This window comes from Protopterus annectens, chromosome 2.part2, assembly GCF_019279795.1.
Source record: "Protopterus annectens isolate FY-2018-M chromosome 2.part2, PAN1.0, whole genome shotgun sequence".
In the NCBI taxonomy this organism is placed as follows: Eukaryota; Metazoa; Chordata; order Ceratodontiformes; family Protopteridae; genus Protopterus; species Protopterus annectens.
The window spans coordinates 774,839,644-774,854,925 of record NC_056730.1 but is presented as its reverse complement, the minus strand read 5'-3'; positions in this window follow the sequence as shown (position 1 = coordinate 774,854,925).

The window sequence follows — 15,282 nt, the reverse complement described above, 5'->3', positions numbered from 1 at the left end:
GCTGTCCCTTTTATCCAACCCTAGCTATGGTTCTGCCCATATTTGTTACTCTGCACACCTTTTACTCATCATCAGAAGACCATGCACCTTGATTGCTACCACCAGTTATCCAGCATGCCTTGTCTTATTGAAAACAAATATATGTATTGCTAAGCACATATGTACAGGTACTGAGAATTAACTTTTTCCATGTATAACCTTCAAAAGTATATTCACAGAATGCTGGCCTTATTCATTGTGCTAGAGTACTATGTAAACCTTCCCCACATTAAGTAGCTTATAAAATAGTCTTTTGATATGGCATGTGTAACTGCCTTCCACCATCACCCCCAAATAACACACAGTGTACATGCTTTATGTTTTGTGCTACAGTACAATGTAGTACTTTCCCTTAGTGGAGAGCTTGTAAAATAACCTGCTGATCTGGCATGAACAAACCTCCCCATTCTCAGACAGTCAATTAACATGATACAGGTCTTATGCATTGCACTATGGCACCATGTAAAACTTCTTGACAGAGGACAGCCTAAGAAATAATCTGCTGACATTCCATGTTACACCCCCTTTTCAAACCAAGCAACATATAACTGCCAAGAAGGGTCAGAAAAACACACAGGCAAGCAGGTGAACAAAAAAGAAATCTTTAGATAAAACATGCACATGTCTTTACAAAACATGTCTTCTAGTGTACATGCCCTAATATCTGAGAAATTGTTTGAAAATTATATTTATTTATTTACTATTTGTTCACTAGATAGGTAGGCTGGTCCACTTACATTTAACAGCCATAAATAAGGTTGGTTGAGAAACAGTACACATATAATTTTAAATAAAGAAGAAGCACAGAAAGGTATGCATAATTAAGAAAAAAAGTTATAGCATGCATGTTCTAAATACTAGTAGTAATATAATATATGTTAGGTCTGTGAAAAATAAAGGCTTGTTGCTTTGGAACACTGCCTGGTTTTCCTGATTTTTTTGGGAATTATTGTGACTGAGCTCATCAATGAAGTTTTAAGACCACTAGTTTCTCAGTTTTTTTTTTTCTCAACACTCAAGGTGGTGAGGTTGGAACTAGACAGTTTCCTATGCTTGTTCATTTATTTATTTTTTATATTTACAGTAATGAAACATCAGGTAATATTTAGAGTAAGAGGTAATGATTTAGGTACAAGGTCATTAATATGTGCTGCACTAATAGCTTTAATTCCTAACTGGTATTAATCGTTGTCATGGTAGCGGGTTCAGTGAGCTTCCTTAAGAAGATTGTCTTTGAGAGCATGTTAAAGGCCTCAAGTGTATCCCCAACAAAACAATCCTTGTTGATAAATCTGGATAATCCAAAATTCCAAAAACACAAGTATAAGGATATTAGGAACCAAGCACAGAGTAAAACAAGATGAGTTTACTTTCGCAATGCTAGCATAGACTTTTGCATTCAATGCTTCATCAGGCAATAAAATAAATAAATACAGCATACTTTTATGTAACAATTAAAATCACATGATTTAGAATAACAAATCATTTACTCATAACAATTAATCACAATGAACTCCTTAAAGAAATATTATACCCTGTTATTTAACCTGGCCATGTAATTCTTGAAATATAGGTTTAATGCTAACCATACCATTTAAACCTGGATATTTATGAGCCCTAAACTCAACGATCCATTTAAATTCTTCATTTTCCATAATATTTACTATGTCCCCCCTCCAATCTGTTCTCTTATAACTTGTAAAATGATAAATCTAAAAAAATGTGCATCATTAGTTTCTTTCATATGTTTGTAAAGTGCATTAATTTCTATACATCTCTTCATATCAGACAAATGATCACCTATACGTTCTTTTAACTTACAGTTAACATTGCCTACATTAAAAAGCTTCACATGCTTCACACTTTGCCATATATAATGTTTTTTGTTTCAGAATTAGCAAAACCTGCAACATAAATTGTTTACCACTAATTGGATGCCTAATAAATCTTTCCTTACAAATATAGTTACAATATGTACATTTCATGCACATGCATGTCACTTTCCTTTAACTCAACTTGATTAATTGTTTTAGTTTATTTCATCCATCCTCAATCCCTTTTCCCATTTTGCACATGGGGTCAAGGTGTCACTTCAGCAGTGACAATCATCTAGAGCCAAGGTTTACACTGCCAGGTGGCTAGCCCTGCTGGGTAGTTCATTCATACCACTCACTCGCACACACACCCAATCTCACCTACAGCCAATTTTAGAGTGTTTAATCCACCTTCAGCATTCCTTTGGAATGTACTTGGAAACCAGAGCACCTGGAGAAAACCCACATGACCGCAGGGAGGAAATGCAGACTTCGCACAGAAGGCACCCCAGTTGAGAACATCTTGCTGTGATGCGACAATGCTAACAGCTGCATCACTGCTGCCACCCTAAATTTGTCCTTTGTAGCTTAACCTGTTTTTCAAAATCTGTGATTTATTATATCCAAAACTTCGTCCCATATCAACAACTTTCAAAATCTGTGATTTTTTATATCCAAAACTTGATCCCATATCAACAATTTCTTTCAACTTTGGTACCCGTTGGAGGATATGACTTAAATGTATCTTGGGTTATTACTTCTGTAGGGAGGTAACTCAGATGGCCAAATCTTGTCCAGAAAATGCTCTTTTTCCAACAGCAGTTTTGAAGCATGGATAAGTAAGGGGCACTTTGTTATTTGCGAGCTTCCGAGAGTGCAATTTTGGTACCTAAATTATGAGTGCTGCTTTAGAGGGTGGCAGTAGTAAAAGTAGTAGGAGAAGTAGAGTCCAAGTAAAAATGAGGATCTATCTATTATTGATAGTTGGTAAAATTAAATACTCCACAGAAACACACCAAACACAAACAGATAAATTATGTAGTAACAAGAAGGCGGCAACAGTATCCCAAACTGAAAATTTATTAAAACAAGTTTAGCGCTTTAATTCTGTACATCTCATAGGACTTCCTCAGAACTAAATCTGTTATTAATGACACTTCTTTTATACATAATTAAAATCACGTGATACACCATTACACTCAACCTACCAGTTAAAACTGATTGCAAGGTAAAACCATACAGAAGAATACAAACAGAAATAACAATAAACTATGTAGAGTCATAGTATTTCAAAAGAATTGATAGCCATTGAATCGCTCACACCTGGAAAACACATTACATTAACTAAAATTTGCCATTTTAATTCACATTTATTAAGATGTTCTTCTGTAATAAAACCCTTTTGATATTTTGTTAGTTGTTCCATAACTACAAAAGCAAAATTGTGGTCCTTATTTTCTTGTATGTGTCTGAAAAGGGCATTTGTGGTCTTCATTTTTTTATATCTTGCATGCGTACATAAATTTGGTTTTTGAACATCATCTGGGTTTTCCCTATATAAAAAGCAGGACACTTAGAACACAGATCTCCATACTCCACATTTTTAACTCACAACAATAATGCCCTGTGACAAAATATTCTTTATTTCTAATTACGACACTACTAGTTACCAGAATATTTTTGCATTGTGTACAATGGCCACACTTAAACATTTCTAGGGGTCTGTTACTAACCGGTTGATTTTTCCTAGTACTCTCCAATAAGGTTTTGAATGACCTATCTTTCTTATAAACCAACATGGGCTTATTACCTACTCTCTTAAGAATTGTATTATCTACTTCAAAGATCTCCCAGCTCTTTGGAGCTTGCAGGGAAATATTTTGTCTGGAGAGACCTAGCTGTTTTCTTTGTGGCCGAAAGAATCAGTCTGGTTTGATCTAGCTAGAAGCATTCCTGCAACACTGTTATTTTGATTGGACGGTTGGGCTGGTTTCAGTTTCTTTGCCTTTAATAGCCTGTGTTTTAAACCAGTTCTCCTTGTTTACACAAGCTGTTAAAAACTGCAGTGAGATAGGCCTTCTGCCATTTGCTCTGCTGTGATATTGGAAAGAAAGAGACTCCACTCCCTGCAAGCCTTCTTCTTCCTGGAGAATGTAGACATCTGTGTAGTAACAGAGAGTATAAAGTCACTGACAGTGCAAGGTTATATTTCTTTTCACACCTTTAGACCAGCTCTCAGTCTCAGTTTATTTTAAAACTAATCTCACATCCAGATTAGTTAAAGTATATGACCCACTGGAAATCATACATGTGCAACCCACCATAAACAGGGTGTTGTACCACATTCTTGCAACCTATAGGGCCCCCTCCATGTTCCAGGAGATCCATGCTACCTATCACAATGTACTCAGTGTTCAACCCAATACAGTATTTATGGGGGATTTCAACTACCCGTTTTCTTCTTCTGGCTTTTCCCAGTCGGGCACCACAGCAGATCACCTTGTCCGCTCATGATTGACAGTGGAGTTTTATGGTGTCGAGTTGCCAGCCCGGCACCCAACCTTCCACAGAAGGCACACACACACACACACACACACACACACACACACACACACACACACACACACACACACACGCACACGCACACGCACACACACACTCATACACTCATACCTAGGGCCAATTTAGAATGTCCAATCCACCTACAGCATGTCTTTGGGATATGGGAGGAAACCTGAGCACATGGAGGAAACCTACGTGACCACAGGGAGGACATGCAGACTCCACACAGAAGGCATCCTAGCCGAGGACCAAACCGGAGAACCTCTTGCTGTGAGGTGGCAATGCTAACTGCTGCACCACCGTGGCCGCCCATTTCACCTATCCGTCTATAGACTAGGAATTCTACATAACTCCTAATGCACATGCCCATTGATTCCTAAACTTTGTAAATACCAATATCCTGGCACAGATGCTCCATTCTCCTAGCAGGGGTACAAATATCCTTGACCTTGTAGTCATGAACATGGGGGAGGGGATTATGTTCCTCACCCAATGTAATATCTTCCCTCATCAGATCTGAACACAAGATGGTATTACTTGTAATAAAAATGAAGTCCTGGGATCATATTAAGAATACAACAAACTCAAAAGACAAGTCACCTAGGTGGAATTACAATTTCCATTGGTTGTACAATAAAAAAAATCTTGGCCAAGCGTAGGAGGAATAAATACCCCCTGACTAATCTAAACAGGCAGCTAAGAGGGTTAATTACTACTTCAAAGGCTAAATTTGAAGAAAAAAATAGCTTCTCAGGCAAAGGACAACCATAAAGCTTTCTACAGTTACGTCTGTAACTTAAAAGGAAATACACAGCAATGAGCAGAACTTATTGTAAATGGCATTACCCACACTAAACCAGAGGCCATTACCAACATTTTGGCTGACAGGTTCAACTCAAATTTCTCCCCCTACCCCCCAATAGTTCAAAGGAAATGCCACATAACACAATCCCCTCGACCATTACTAGGGAACAGGTCATCAATGCACTTTCCAAGGCCAAATAGACTGCATCGGTGGGCCCCGATAACATCCCAGGATATTTAGTAAACAGCATAAAATACGCCCTCTCTTGTCCACTTTTATCAGTTTTCATTTGGAGCCTTCAGTCAGGTGTTGTACCCAAGGAATGGAAGATGGCTACAATCTCTGCACAAAGGAGGTCTAATCACTGATCTGGATAACTACAATACTATACTTCTTACCAGCCTCATATGTAAGGCCATGGAAAGAATCATCATAGACATGATAAATGAGGACATAAGTAACTTGCAAATGCTGGACCCATCACAGTTTGGCTTTGTTAAAGGAAGATCATGCCTGTTAAATCTGGTGGAATTTTTTGAGAGGGTCACCAAAGCATTGGATGAAGGTAAGAATGTGCATGCAGCTTACCTCGGCTTGGCCAAGGTTTTTGATACAATAGCCCACTCAGGCATTATTGATAAGCTCACCAATTTAGGTATAAACCCTTTGATTACCCACTGGATAGCCAACTGGCTAACTGACTAACTGATATGACACAGAAGGTCAAAATAGGTGAGGCTACGTCCACCAAGAGACCAGTAACTAGCAGATTCTCCAGGGCTCGGTACTGGGCCTGCTCCTTTTGGCATCTATTTCCCTGAAATTAAAACAAATGCTGAAGGTTTATGGCTGACTAAGTTTGCAGATGATTGCAGATTGAGGGTTACCATTGACTCCCCTGCAGACTCTAGCAATCTAGCTCTGATTAACAAATGGTGACAAAGCCATGGTCTTAAGCTAAATGCTTAGAAATGCATAATTGTAATCTTTGGGAATTCAACCATCCCAGCTAATTACCATGTTGTTAATAATACACTCTTAAGAGTACCTTCGACCACCATATGGCCACAGTAGTGAAGAAATCATTTTATGTTGTGCAACTTATACTGTAAGTAAGGTTATGATATCTAGGCCTAAAGAGGTCATTGTCCAACTGTACCCAACCCTTATGAGACCAATCATAGAGTATAATGCTCCCTTTGGTATTTACCTGACCAGGCATATGCAGCAACTAGAGTGATCTCAGAAGTTCTTTACAAACAGAATACAAGGTGTAACAAACCTGCCTTACGCAGAGTGCCTTAAAGCCCTTTCCCTCTACTCTGTCTCCTACAAATTACTGAGGGGATGATCTATGCCTGGCTTACAAGGCACCCACAAACTCTACACTTATGAATCTCCTACATATTCATAAGTTAAAGAGTACCAGAAATATAAGGTCTAGGACCTGAATTTTGTCTGCAACTTAAACAGAACATGCTGGGCAGACACATATGTGTCCCACAGACTGCCCCTCCTATGGAACAGGCTTCCCATCTATATGAAGCTGATTTTGTCTGTTACTCGGTTTGAGCACAACCTAGACCAGTGGATGGGGAATATGAAATTTACACCGTGCCTGGCAACCATGTCCCCCATGGACAGAGGTAGCTTATAAATGCCAGGCTATCAATGTCCTATTTAGAAACAGGACATCATTATTCTTTCAGGAAAACTTAGCTAGGCTTAGAAAGGCCCACCAGGTCATTAGCCTAGTAACAGTCTATGAATTTATACTTATACAAGATTCTGCCATTTTTTATGCAAATTGGCATTTGGCATCCTGGAAGGCAGAGCTGGCTGGTAGTGTTTACAAGCACAGGGCTCCTGTGATGTGAAGGAAGACAATTTGTCTTTATCTCCTTCACACCCACATCAGGCAACAGCTTATGCTGACATATTAAAAAAGTGGATGCCTGGCATGACCTGAGGCTAATACTACTTACCAAGTCAGCAGGTATTTGGCAGTCTGGTGAACAATGTTGTCTCTGCTATGATGGCCTGAAATTATGCTATGCTAAAAATCTACAGAAGTGGGAACCTCGAGGGTAATGCCAGTGGACAGAATTGAACTGTGTGAAACATTTTTTTTATATCAAGACAATGCATAACTCTCCCTCAAGGTGGTACTATGATGATACATTTCAACAATGTGAAGTGTCATTTGAATTTGGAAATAGATGACTGCAAGACGGGGTATGTATTGCTTCTATCTGCCTTAAAGTTTGCAGTGTCTCAGTGACATAGCACACTTATGATAATTTCTGCATTATGTATCCACTATGTAGGTCCACCTATTGAGGAAGAGGAAAATCAACAGGCCAGGGCATCCTCACCACAGTTTCTCTTTGCTGTGGCTCATCATGGTTCTGATGATAGGTATGCAGGGGCTTACTAAGGATGAGTGAAGACCCCTCATAGGTGGGCACTTATGTGTTTGCACTTGTTGATCAAACACAGCTGAGGTAGATGGAGGAAGCTGTGCTGGTGGGTACAGTCAAGCATCAGTTTGACCATTGTTTTGTCTATACAGTATAAGGGTCCTCCTATGGTGAATTGCAGATTTGCTGCAGCGGCATGCCCTGACCACCAGGTCAAAAGGGGTTCAGACACTACTTGTCAGTGTCTACATGAGATCATCAGTTGGTGACAGTTTTGTGGAAATAGCTCTTTGGGCTTCCCTGATATCCACCCCTGTAGCCAATGCTCTAGTCTATCCCATAACTAGTGTGACCTGCCTTCTTAGTGTATTGTGACTCATACCTTGTCTGGTCCTAATCTTCCCATCACTATCTGCCTACCCTCTGTAAGTAGGTGTCCACTTCTAGTTATCCCATCATTGTGTCTGCAAAACTAGCCTTGTTTGTATGCACAGTTTTGTGTTTATTTGTTTGTTAGTCCCCAAATACTGCCCTAATACCACTTCTCATTTCCAGTCTTCCCTTAATTACCATACCCCTCAACTCTCTTCCCTTCATATCAATAAAAGGGGCTCTATTCCCCCAAAATATGCCCTACCTTCTCACTCCCCTCTTAGTACTGTCTTATTTTGTTTCCCTTGTATGTCTCCCTCTGCTCATCTCCCTCTGTTTTATACTGTTCTATACAGCCCTTTCCTCATTTTAACAGTGATAATAGTGACCCTTGGATTTTACCCACAACTCACGTATTACTCATACACTGTGCATCTGAGTCCTGCACATTGTAGCACTTAACTGGCATAAGGCACCATATAACGGCACAAAAATATCACCTGACTTGTACGTGTCCTAGCCTTGTACTGTCATAGCAGTTTAGTAAACAACCAAAGCAAGGGCACACTCGGTGTGTTCTCATCACTCTGCACTACTACTTACTATGAGACCTGCGCAATTAGCTACAATTACTCTGTTCCCTTTCCCCTGTCATGGCAGTTTAGTAAACAACCAAAGCAAGGGCACACTCGGTGTGTTCTCATCACTCTGCACTACTACTTACTATGAGACCTGCGCAATTAGCTACAATTACTCTGTTCCCTTTCCCTGTCATGGCAGTTTAGTAAACAACCAAAGCAAGGGCACACTCGGTGTGTTCTCATCACTCTGCACTACTACTTACTATGAGACCTGCGCAATTAGCTACAATTACTCTATTCCCTTTCCCCTGTCATGGCAGTTTAGTAAACAACCAAAGCAAGGGCACACTCGGTGTGTTCTCATCACTCTGCACTACTACTTACTATGAGACCTGCGCAATTAGCTAAAATTACTCTATTCCCTTTCCCCTGATTATCGTATCAGAGCTGAGTAGGACTGAGTCCTCTGAAGCTCTAAGACATGGATGTTCGTATGTAATGAGTATTTCTCATGCCATGCAATGACAGCTTCACACACAGTTTTTGTACAGTTGCACAGCACATCTCTGTGAATTTCTGCCATGTTCTTTTGTTCAGAATTTCCAGCGCTTAAAATGAGAACTTAGGTTGCACATTTTTAGAATGGACATGGCAAGTGGATCAAACTGATTGGTCAGTTGTGGGAGATTAAAAGGGTTCAAGATTCTGCAAGTCTCCAAAATGTAAAGTGTGAGTTGATAACCAAATGCTAGTTCAGCTTTTTAATTCTAATTTAAAATGTATTCCTGAACATTCTGTTTTCTTCTTTTATCTTGATCCTAAGCCTGACAAGATGTTTTTTATTAACAAAGCCTGAACTTTTGTTTCTACTAGTTTCAATGTGACATTGTAGTGACATTAGCATGCCATAAATGGAGGACAAAGCTCATTTTTAAAATGCAGAAATTGGATGATTTTAATTAGTTCTGGTAAGTTTTATGTGATTAATATCAATTAAATTATTGAATTTCAAATTCTAAATTTCAGTCATTGAATGACAACTGAATTTCAAATTCTAGGTACCTGTCATACAGCAAAGTACGTGAAATGAACACGGATTTTTGTGTCACTGTCCTTCTCTGAAAATAAGTTACACAGGTTTTGGATATGTTATTCATGCTACAGTGGAATCCATCTTGTGAGCAGACCACTGGCATAAGTCACACAACTATGACCAATTCTGATATCTATGTTCTTCTAAGAATGCTGTATCTTCACATACTTATTTGGGAGACTGTTGGAAGACATGTTTCACTAGTGTCAGAAGTTTACTTGACAAAGATAAAATGGTGTCTCTGAAAAGGGAAACTACTTCAGCTACTCAGCAAGCAACATGTACAATATACTCTTCTAACAATCTATCAAGTGCTTCAATAAATGTCATAATCATATAGTGAGCAGTACTGAATGACAAAGTCAAAAGGTCTGTACAGCTGTTCATGTATATTTTTCATCCCTTGAGTACATAAACAGTGCTTAGAATGCAGTATGCATTGCTATCAGTATTTTCATCACATATACGTGCAGTGAACTTCTTTGTATGTTACTGCATGTTTGCTTCTATGCAAGTTCATACTAGGCTAATGACCACAAGGGTGTTTTTAAGCCTAGCCATGCATCCCAAATCTCTGACAAGTTCTGGCTCTCTTTCAGCTTTGGTATGCACAACTGACAAAGTTTGTCTGATAGATGAAGTACTACATTTCTCCTTGAAAGCTTAGGGTTGTGGCATATTTCCAGCACACCATTTTGCACAAATGTCATCATCATGACACCTTATTTTGTGTTTGGTGTTCGTTTTGAAACCACTTCAGAAACTGGGAGGGGACTATTTGTCATATTACTTAATCCTTATTACCACTTCTGTATTGCATTTGAATTCCTGGCTTGCAAGTTGGTCCTTGATGGTATCCTTACTGGTGTGGTCCAGAAAGCAGCCACATGGAATTTGAAATGTGTGCCTCTATTTTTAAAGTAACCATCAGATGTGAATTGTTAAACTCTGTCTGCAGCAGTTATCCTACCGGTGGTGAATCTTGAACTCTCAAGCTTCAACTGCCCGAACCTCAACTACCCGATGATTAGAGTTCCTTCATAGGAGATCATTGTTGGCAAGTTGTGCTGTAAGTGATTTCCTTTTTGGGGGAATTTCCTTCCTCATCTAGTAAGTGCAATCTTGGAGTTGGGATATATAAGTCAGGGGTGTGGAGGGGTTTGTCCTCTCACATCAGTGGGTGCAGGGGGGCTTGCCCCCTACAAAAACATTTTAAAAAGTGTTTTTTGGCAAGAAGGTTCTGGTAATTGCAGTCCAGGGATTCCCATCCTTGGTGCATTTGCTTTCTTCCATTCATAGTGGAAGTGTCTGCAGCAGCTCTGTGACTGACCTTTGTTTTTTTTAGCTGTCTTGCTGGGTTGGTGTAAGATACAGGATTATTGCTTTTGACTGCTAGATAGCTGTGAGAAGGCTGAGGGACTGAAACCAGAAAAAAATATGTATGCAAAATATAATCAAATAGGCTGCGGTGGTGGTGCTGCGGTAGCGTTGTCGCCTCACAGTTAGACGTTGCCCGTTCGATTCTCAGTTAAAGCGTCTACTGTGTGTGACGACATGCGTGAATGGGCGTTCCTTCGTTGAAGGTTGTGCGTTAGGCCCGGCAAGCCAGCATGTGAAACTCCACTGCCAATAATTAGCGGACCGGAGTTCCGCTGTGGCGACCCCTGACCGGGAAAAGCCAAAAGACACACACACACACACACACACACTATAATAACAGTGATTGAATGCATGGTCTTGCTTTGTACCTACTATAGTCCTGTACAAGTGGTAAATCTCACACAAAATGCTTAGTCACACTGTACAGATGAGCGTTTAACCTGTTGTTTTTGCAGAGCAGGAACTCTGCTGTACAGGTGTCAGGGCATACAGATTAGTGTGCTTATTCTGGTAATACAGAAATGTCTCTTACAATATGCTCCTGAACAAAACAGAAATGCTCTATTTATACCTCAAGGAATCAGATAGAAATTATACCTGTAGTTCATCAGAGGTAAATTTAGACTTGAAAATGGAACTAAAAATCAGTAATTGCTTTGATAAATTATATTAGTTGGTCATGCTGTTTGTCACATAACAGCTGTAGCTTGGTATGGCTCCTGTCCTCTGGTGACATGAAAAAAGCAGTCACCAGCTCTTCCTTGTTTTCCTTAACCTTCAATAATCTTGTCCTACAGACCGTGCCCTCCATTAAAAACTCTTACACAAAGAACATGCTGCATGCAGATAAACCATTTTCTGGAGTATGATGTTTGAGTCTTCTTAAGGATATATTTTTGGCTACCGTATCTAATGTCAAATAAGGAGCTGCTGTCCACTCATCTCAAATTGAAAAATAATTTTGTTTGGTCTACATATAAAAACATATTTGGGCCTCCCCATAAAATCAAAACATATAGTTCAGAAACAGCCCTCCCGGCCAAGACACATACAAAAAAGCCCAAGAAATGGATCAGTACCTTGTTTTACTATTTGTTTGAAAACAAGAACAAACTCAGGCAGTTTACATGATCCCACATAATGAACTGAATAGTTAACAATTTAGGAAAAGCAACATTTTCTGATTTGTTTAGAGATACGCCAAAACAGGTCCAGACATTTGAAAATCTCAGGTCTGTATATAGCTCAGTTAGGCCTTTCATTGGTGTATCAAGAAAAAAAAGTATATGCAACACACACACACACACACACACACACACACACACACACACACACACACACACACACACACACACACACAAAACCTCTTGGACTATATGCCTAGTGACTAGCTATGCCTGACCACTAAAGGGCCATGCTTTTACTTACAAAATTGGGTACAGCTATCAGAAAAACAGGATAAATAATGACATGAAATGGGCTTACATAAATGGGAATAACCAATGTAAAACAGTGAAAATTTAGAGTTAATAAAGATTCCTCCTGGAAATAGTATAGAATTAAAGAAAAGTTTTAATCTTAATGATTACAAAATGTGGATGAAAAAGAGAAAACTGAAAGCAAAGAAAGACAAGAATAATAAAAGAAAAAATCTTTAGCATCATCCACCTTAACTTAAAGACTGTTGTCAAGTTATTCCCCTGGATTCACTATGCCCTGCACAGCATGCAGGATCAGTGCAGGAGCTCTAGCAGGCAATATGTCTGCTGTGTGATCCAGGAACAGTCTGCAGGGGTGTGCACGAGAGCTCCTGCACTAATCCTGCATGGACTAAGCCCTTGTATGCAAATCACACCATTTGCAGGAGAAATCCATGCAAATTAGGTGATTTTGTGATCCAGGAAGCTTGCGACCGTCAGTGCATGACTAGTGCAATCTGCAGAAATGTACTTGGTTAGTAAATGAGTGCATTTCTGCAAAATCCAAAATGGAGCTGTGACAGCTCCAAATAAAGTCTGCATATCATTGAAGAAGCATGTCATTGGCCAAGTATAAGGCCATTGGCATTGCAAACAAAACAAAAAAAAATTAAAAAAAAAATTTTAATTTATTTTAGCCGATCTCGGCTGTTTAAGTGTAGTGCAGTGGCACGCAAAAGGGATCAGGGGTAAAATAACAAAATAAACCTAAATTAAGCATTCTAACTAAAATCAGTATTCTACCATGCAAGTCAATGGCAGGCAGAAGACAACATGGCCAGTGTCTAGTGGTTGCAAAGGGGGGGGGAGGGGCTCAGTGTGAGACATGTAACTATGCATCAGCAGACAATCCTATGCAAATGAGGGGAATGATAGTGAATCCCAGTTTTCCCCAGCATGAGAGTCAGGTCCCAACAGTGTAAGAGCATGAATAGCTTGGTGCAAGTCCAGGAGTTAGGTAACATCATGGGGGTGTGTGTCAGGCATACTGTAAGTGGATTGGAGCCCTGTGGCTTGGGTTTGCGCCTAGCTTAGCACAGCTAAGCTTGGGGGTGTGTATAAACCTGCCAAGCACTCTTTACAAAGCCTAATTGAGTGTGCGAGCCACGCACCGGGTTTTACAGAAAGATAAAAGAAGTTAAACCAGAAAATAGCAGCAGTGTGCACATTTGAGCACTGTGTTTGCACGGTGTGCACACGGGCTTAAACAGGAAGGCAATGGGAAGGGAAAACAGCAGTAGGAAGGTAATCAAGGAGAACTAGCTTAGCTGGCAAGTGAAATGTATCAGAATTAGCCAATTACACAGGCAGCAGACCAACCCAGCCCAGAACACCACTATAAACTAAGCAAACACCTTCCCCTCAGGTTTTTCCCACACTCTACACCGCCAGTGTAAACAAGTGGGGAACTTTTAACACTCACAGCAGAAACTGATAGGGGTTGGAATAGCTATCATACAACTCGTGGAAGAGGCTGAGGGTGGTGAGGATGTGAATGCTGTCGACCAACCTACAGTGAGGAAATGGAGAAGAGTATACAGACCCAGGGTAACCTACCAGGGGCTCCATGAGCTGGAGATAGCGGAGCATTATAGGGTGGCCAGGGACCTCCTACAGCAAATTGTTGAGCTGGGCCGGCCACGCCTGACACAAAGAACTAACAGAGGGGAGCCCATCCCAGTGGATACCAAGGTATGTGTAGGCCTAAGAGTACTACCTGCAGGTACCTTCCACAGGCCAGCTGGGGATATGATGGGGATTTCACAGGCATCAGCATCCAGAGTACTTCACCAGTTCCTGGATGCCATGTCAGCACGTCTGTGAGCACATATATTTCCCAACACCCGTGAGGCTTTGGCCAGCAATTTTCAACTGTTCCACCAAATAGCAGAATACCCTGAGGTAGTGGGTGCTATAGACTGCACGCACATATGCATCAAAGCACCAATCGGTGAGCGGGGTAGGATCTACATCAACTGCAAGGGCTTCCACTCCATCAACTGCCAGGTCATGTGCGATGCTCAGGACATAATGATGAATGTGTGTGCTGGCTGCCCGGGAAGCTATCACGATTCCCACATCTAGCATTTGATGCTGCTGTACCACAGATTTGCCACTGGGGACATCCCTCACGGTCACCTAGTAGGGGATGCTGGATACGCATTGGAGACATGGCTGATGTCGCCCATCAGAAATGCACACACAGCTGAACAAGAACTCCATAATGAGGCACACGCACAGACCAGAATTATAGTAGAGCATATGTTTGGGATGCTGAAGTCAAGGTTCCAGTGCCTGGATACATCCGGTGGAGCCTTGCAGTACTCACCAGCTACATGTACCCAAATTGTCCTCATATGTGCTGTGCTACACAATATGATCCGGTGGAAACAGCTGCAGCAGGAACAGCATGGGGCAGGGCCACACATTCCCCCACCATTGCCAAGGCCTGCACAGGCACAGAGTGACTCGGAAGAGGAACAACCTATGCCTGCCCAGTAGGCAGAAGGAGGCATGCCCAGTATGCCCTGGCCTTGGTAAAGAGGCAATGCATAGCACATACACTGACACAGGAGGGACCCAGGGAATAACAACTTTCTCCGACTCTTAGATACAGTAAAAGGGATGTCAAACATTACACTGCCTGTGCCTAACCATGTTTAGGGAGTGTACTATGGGCATCCAACATAGGCAACCCTGCAGCACCACCCTCAATACTGGGACACCCACATGGTAAG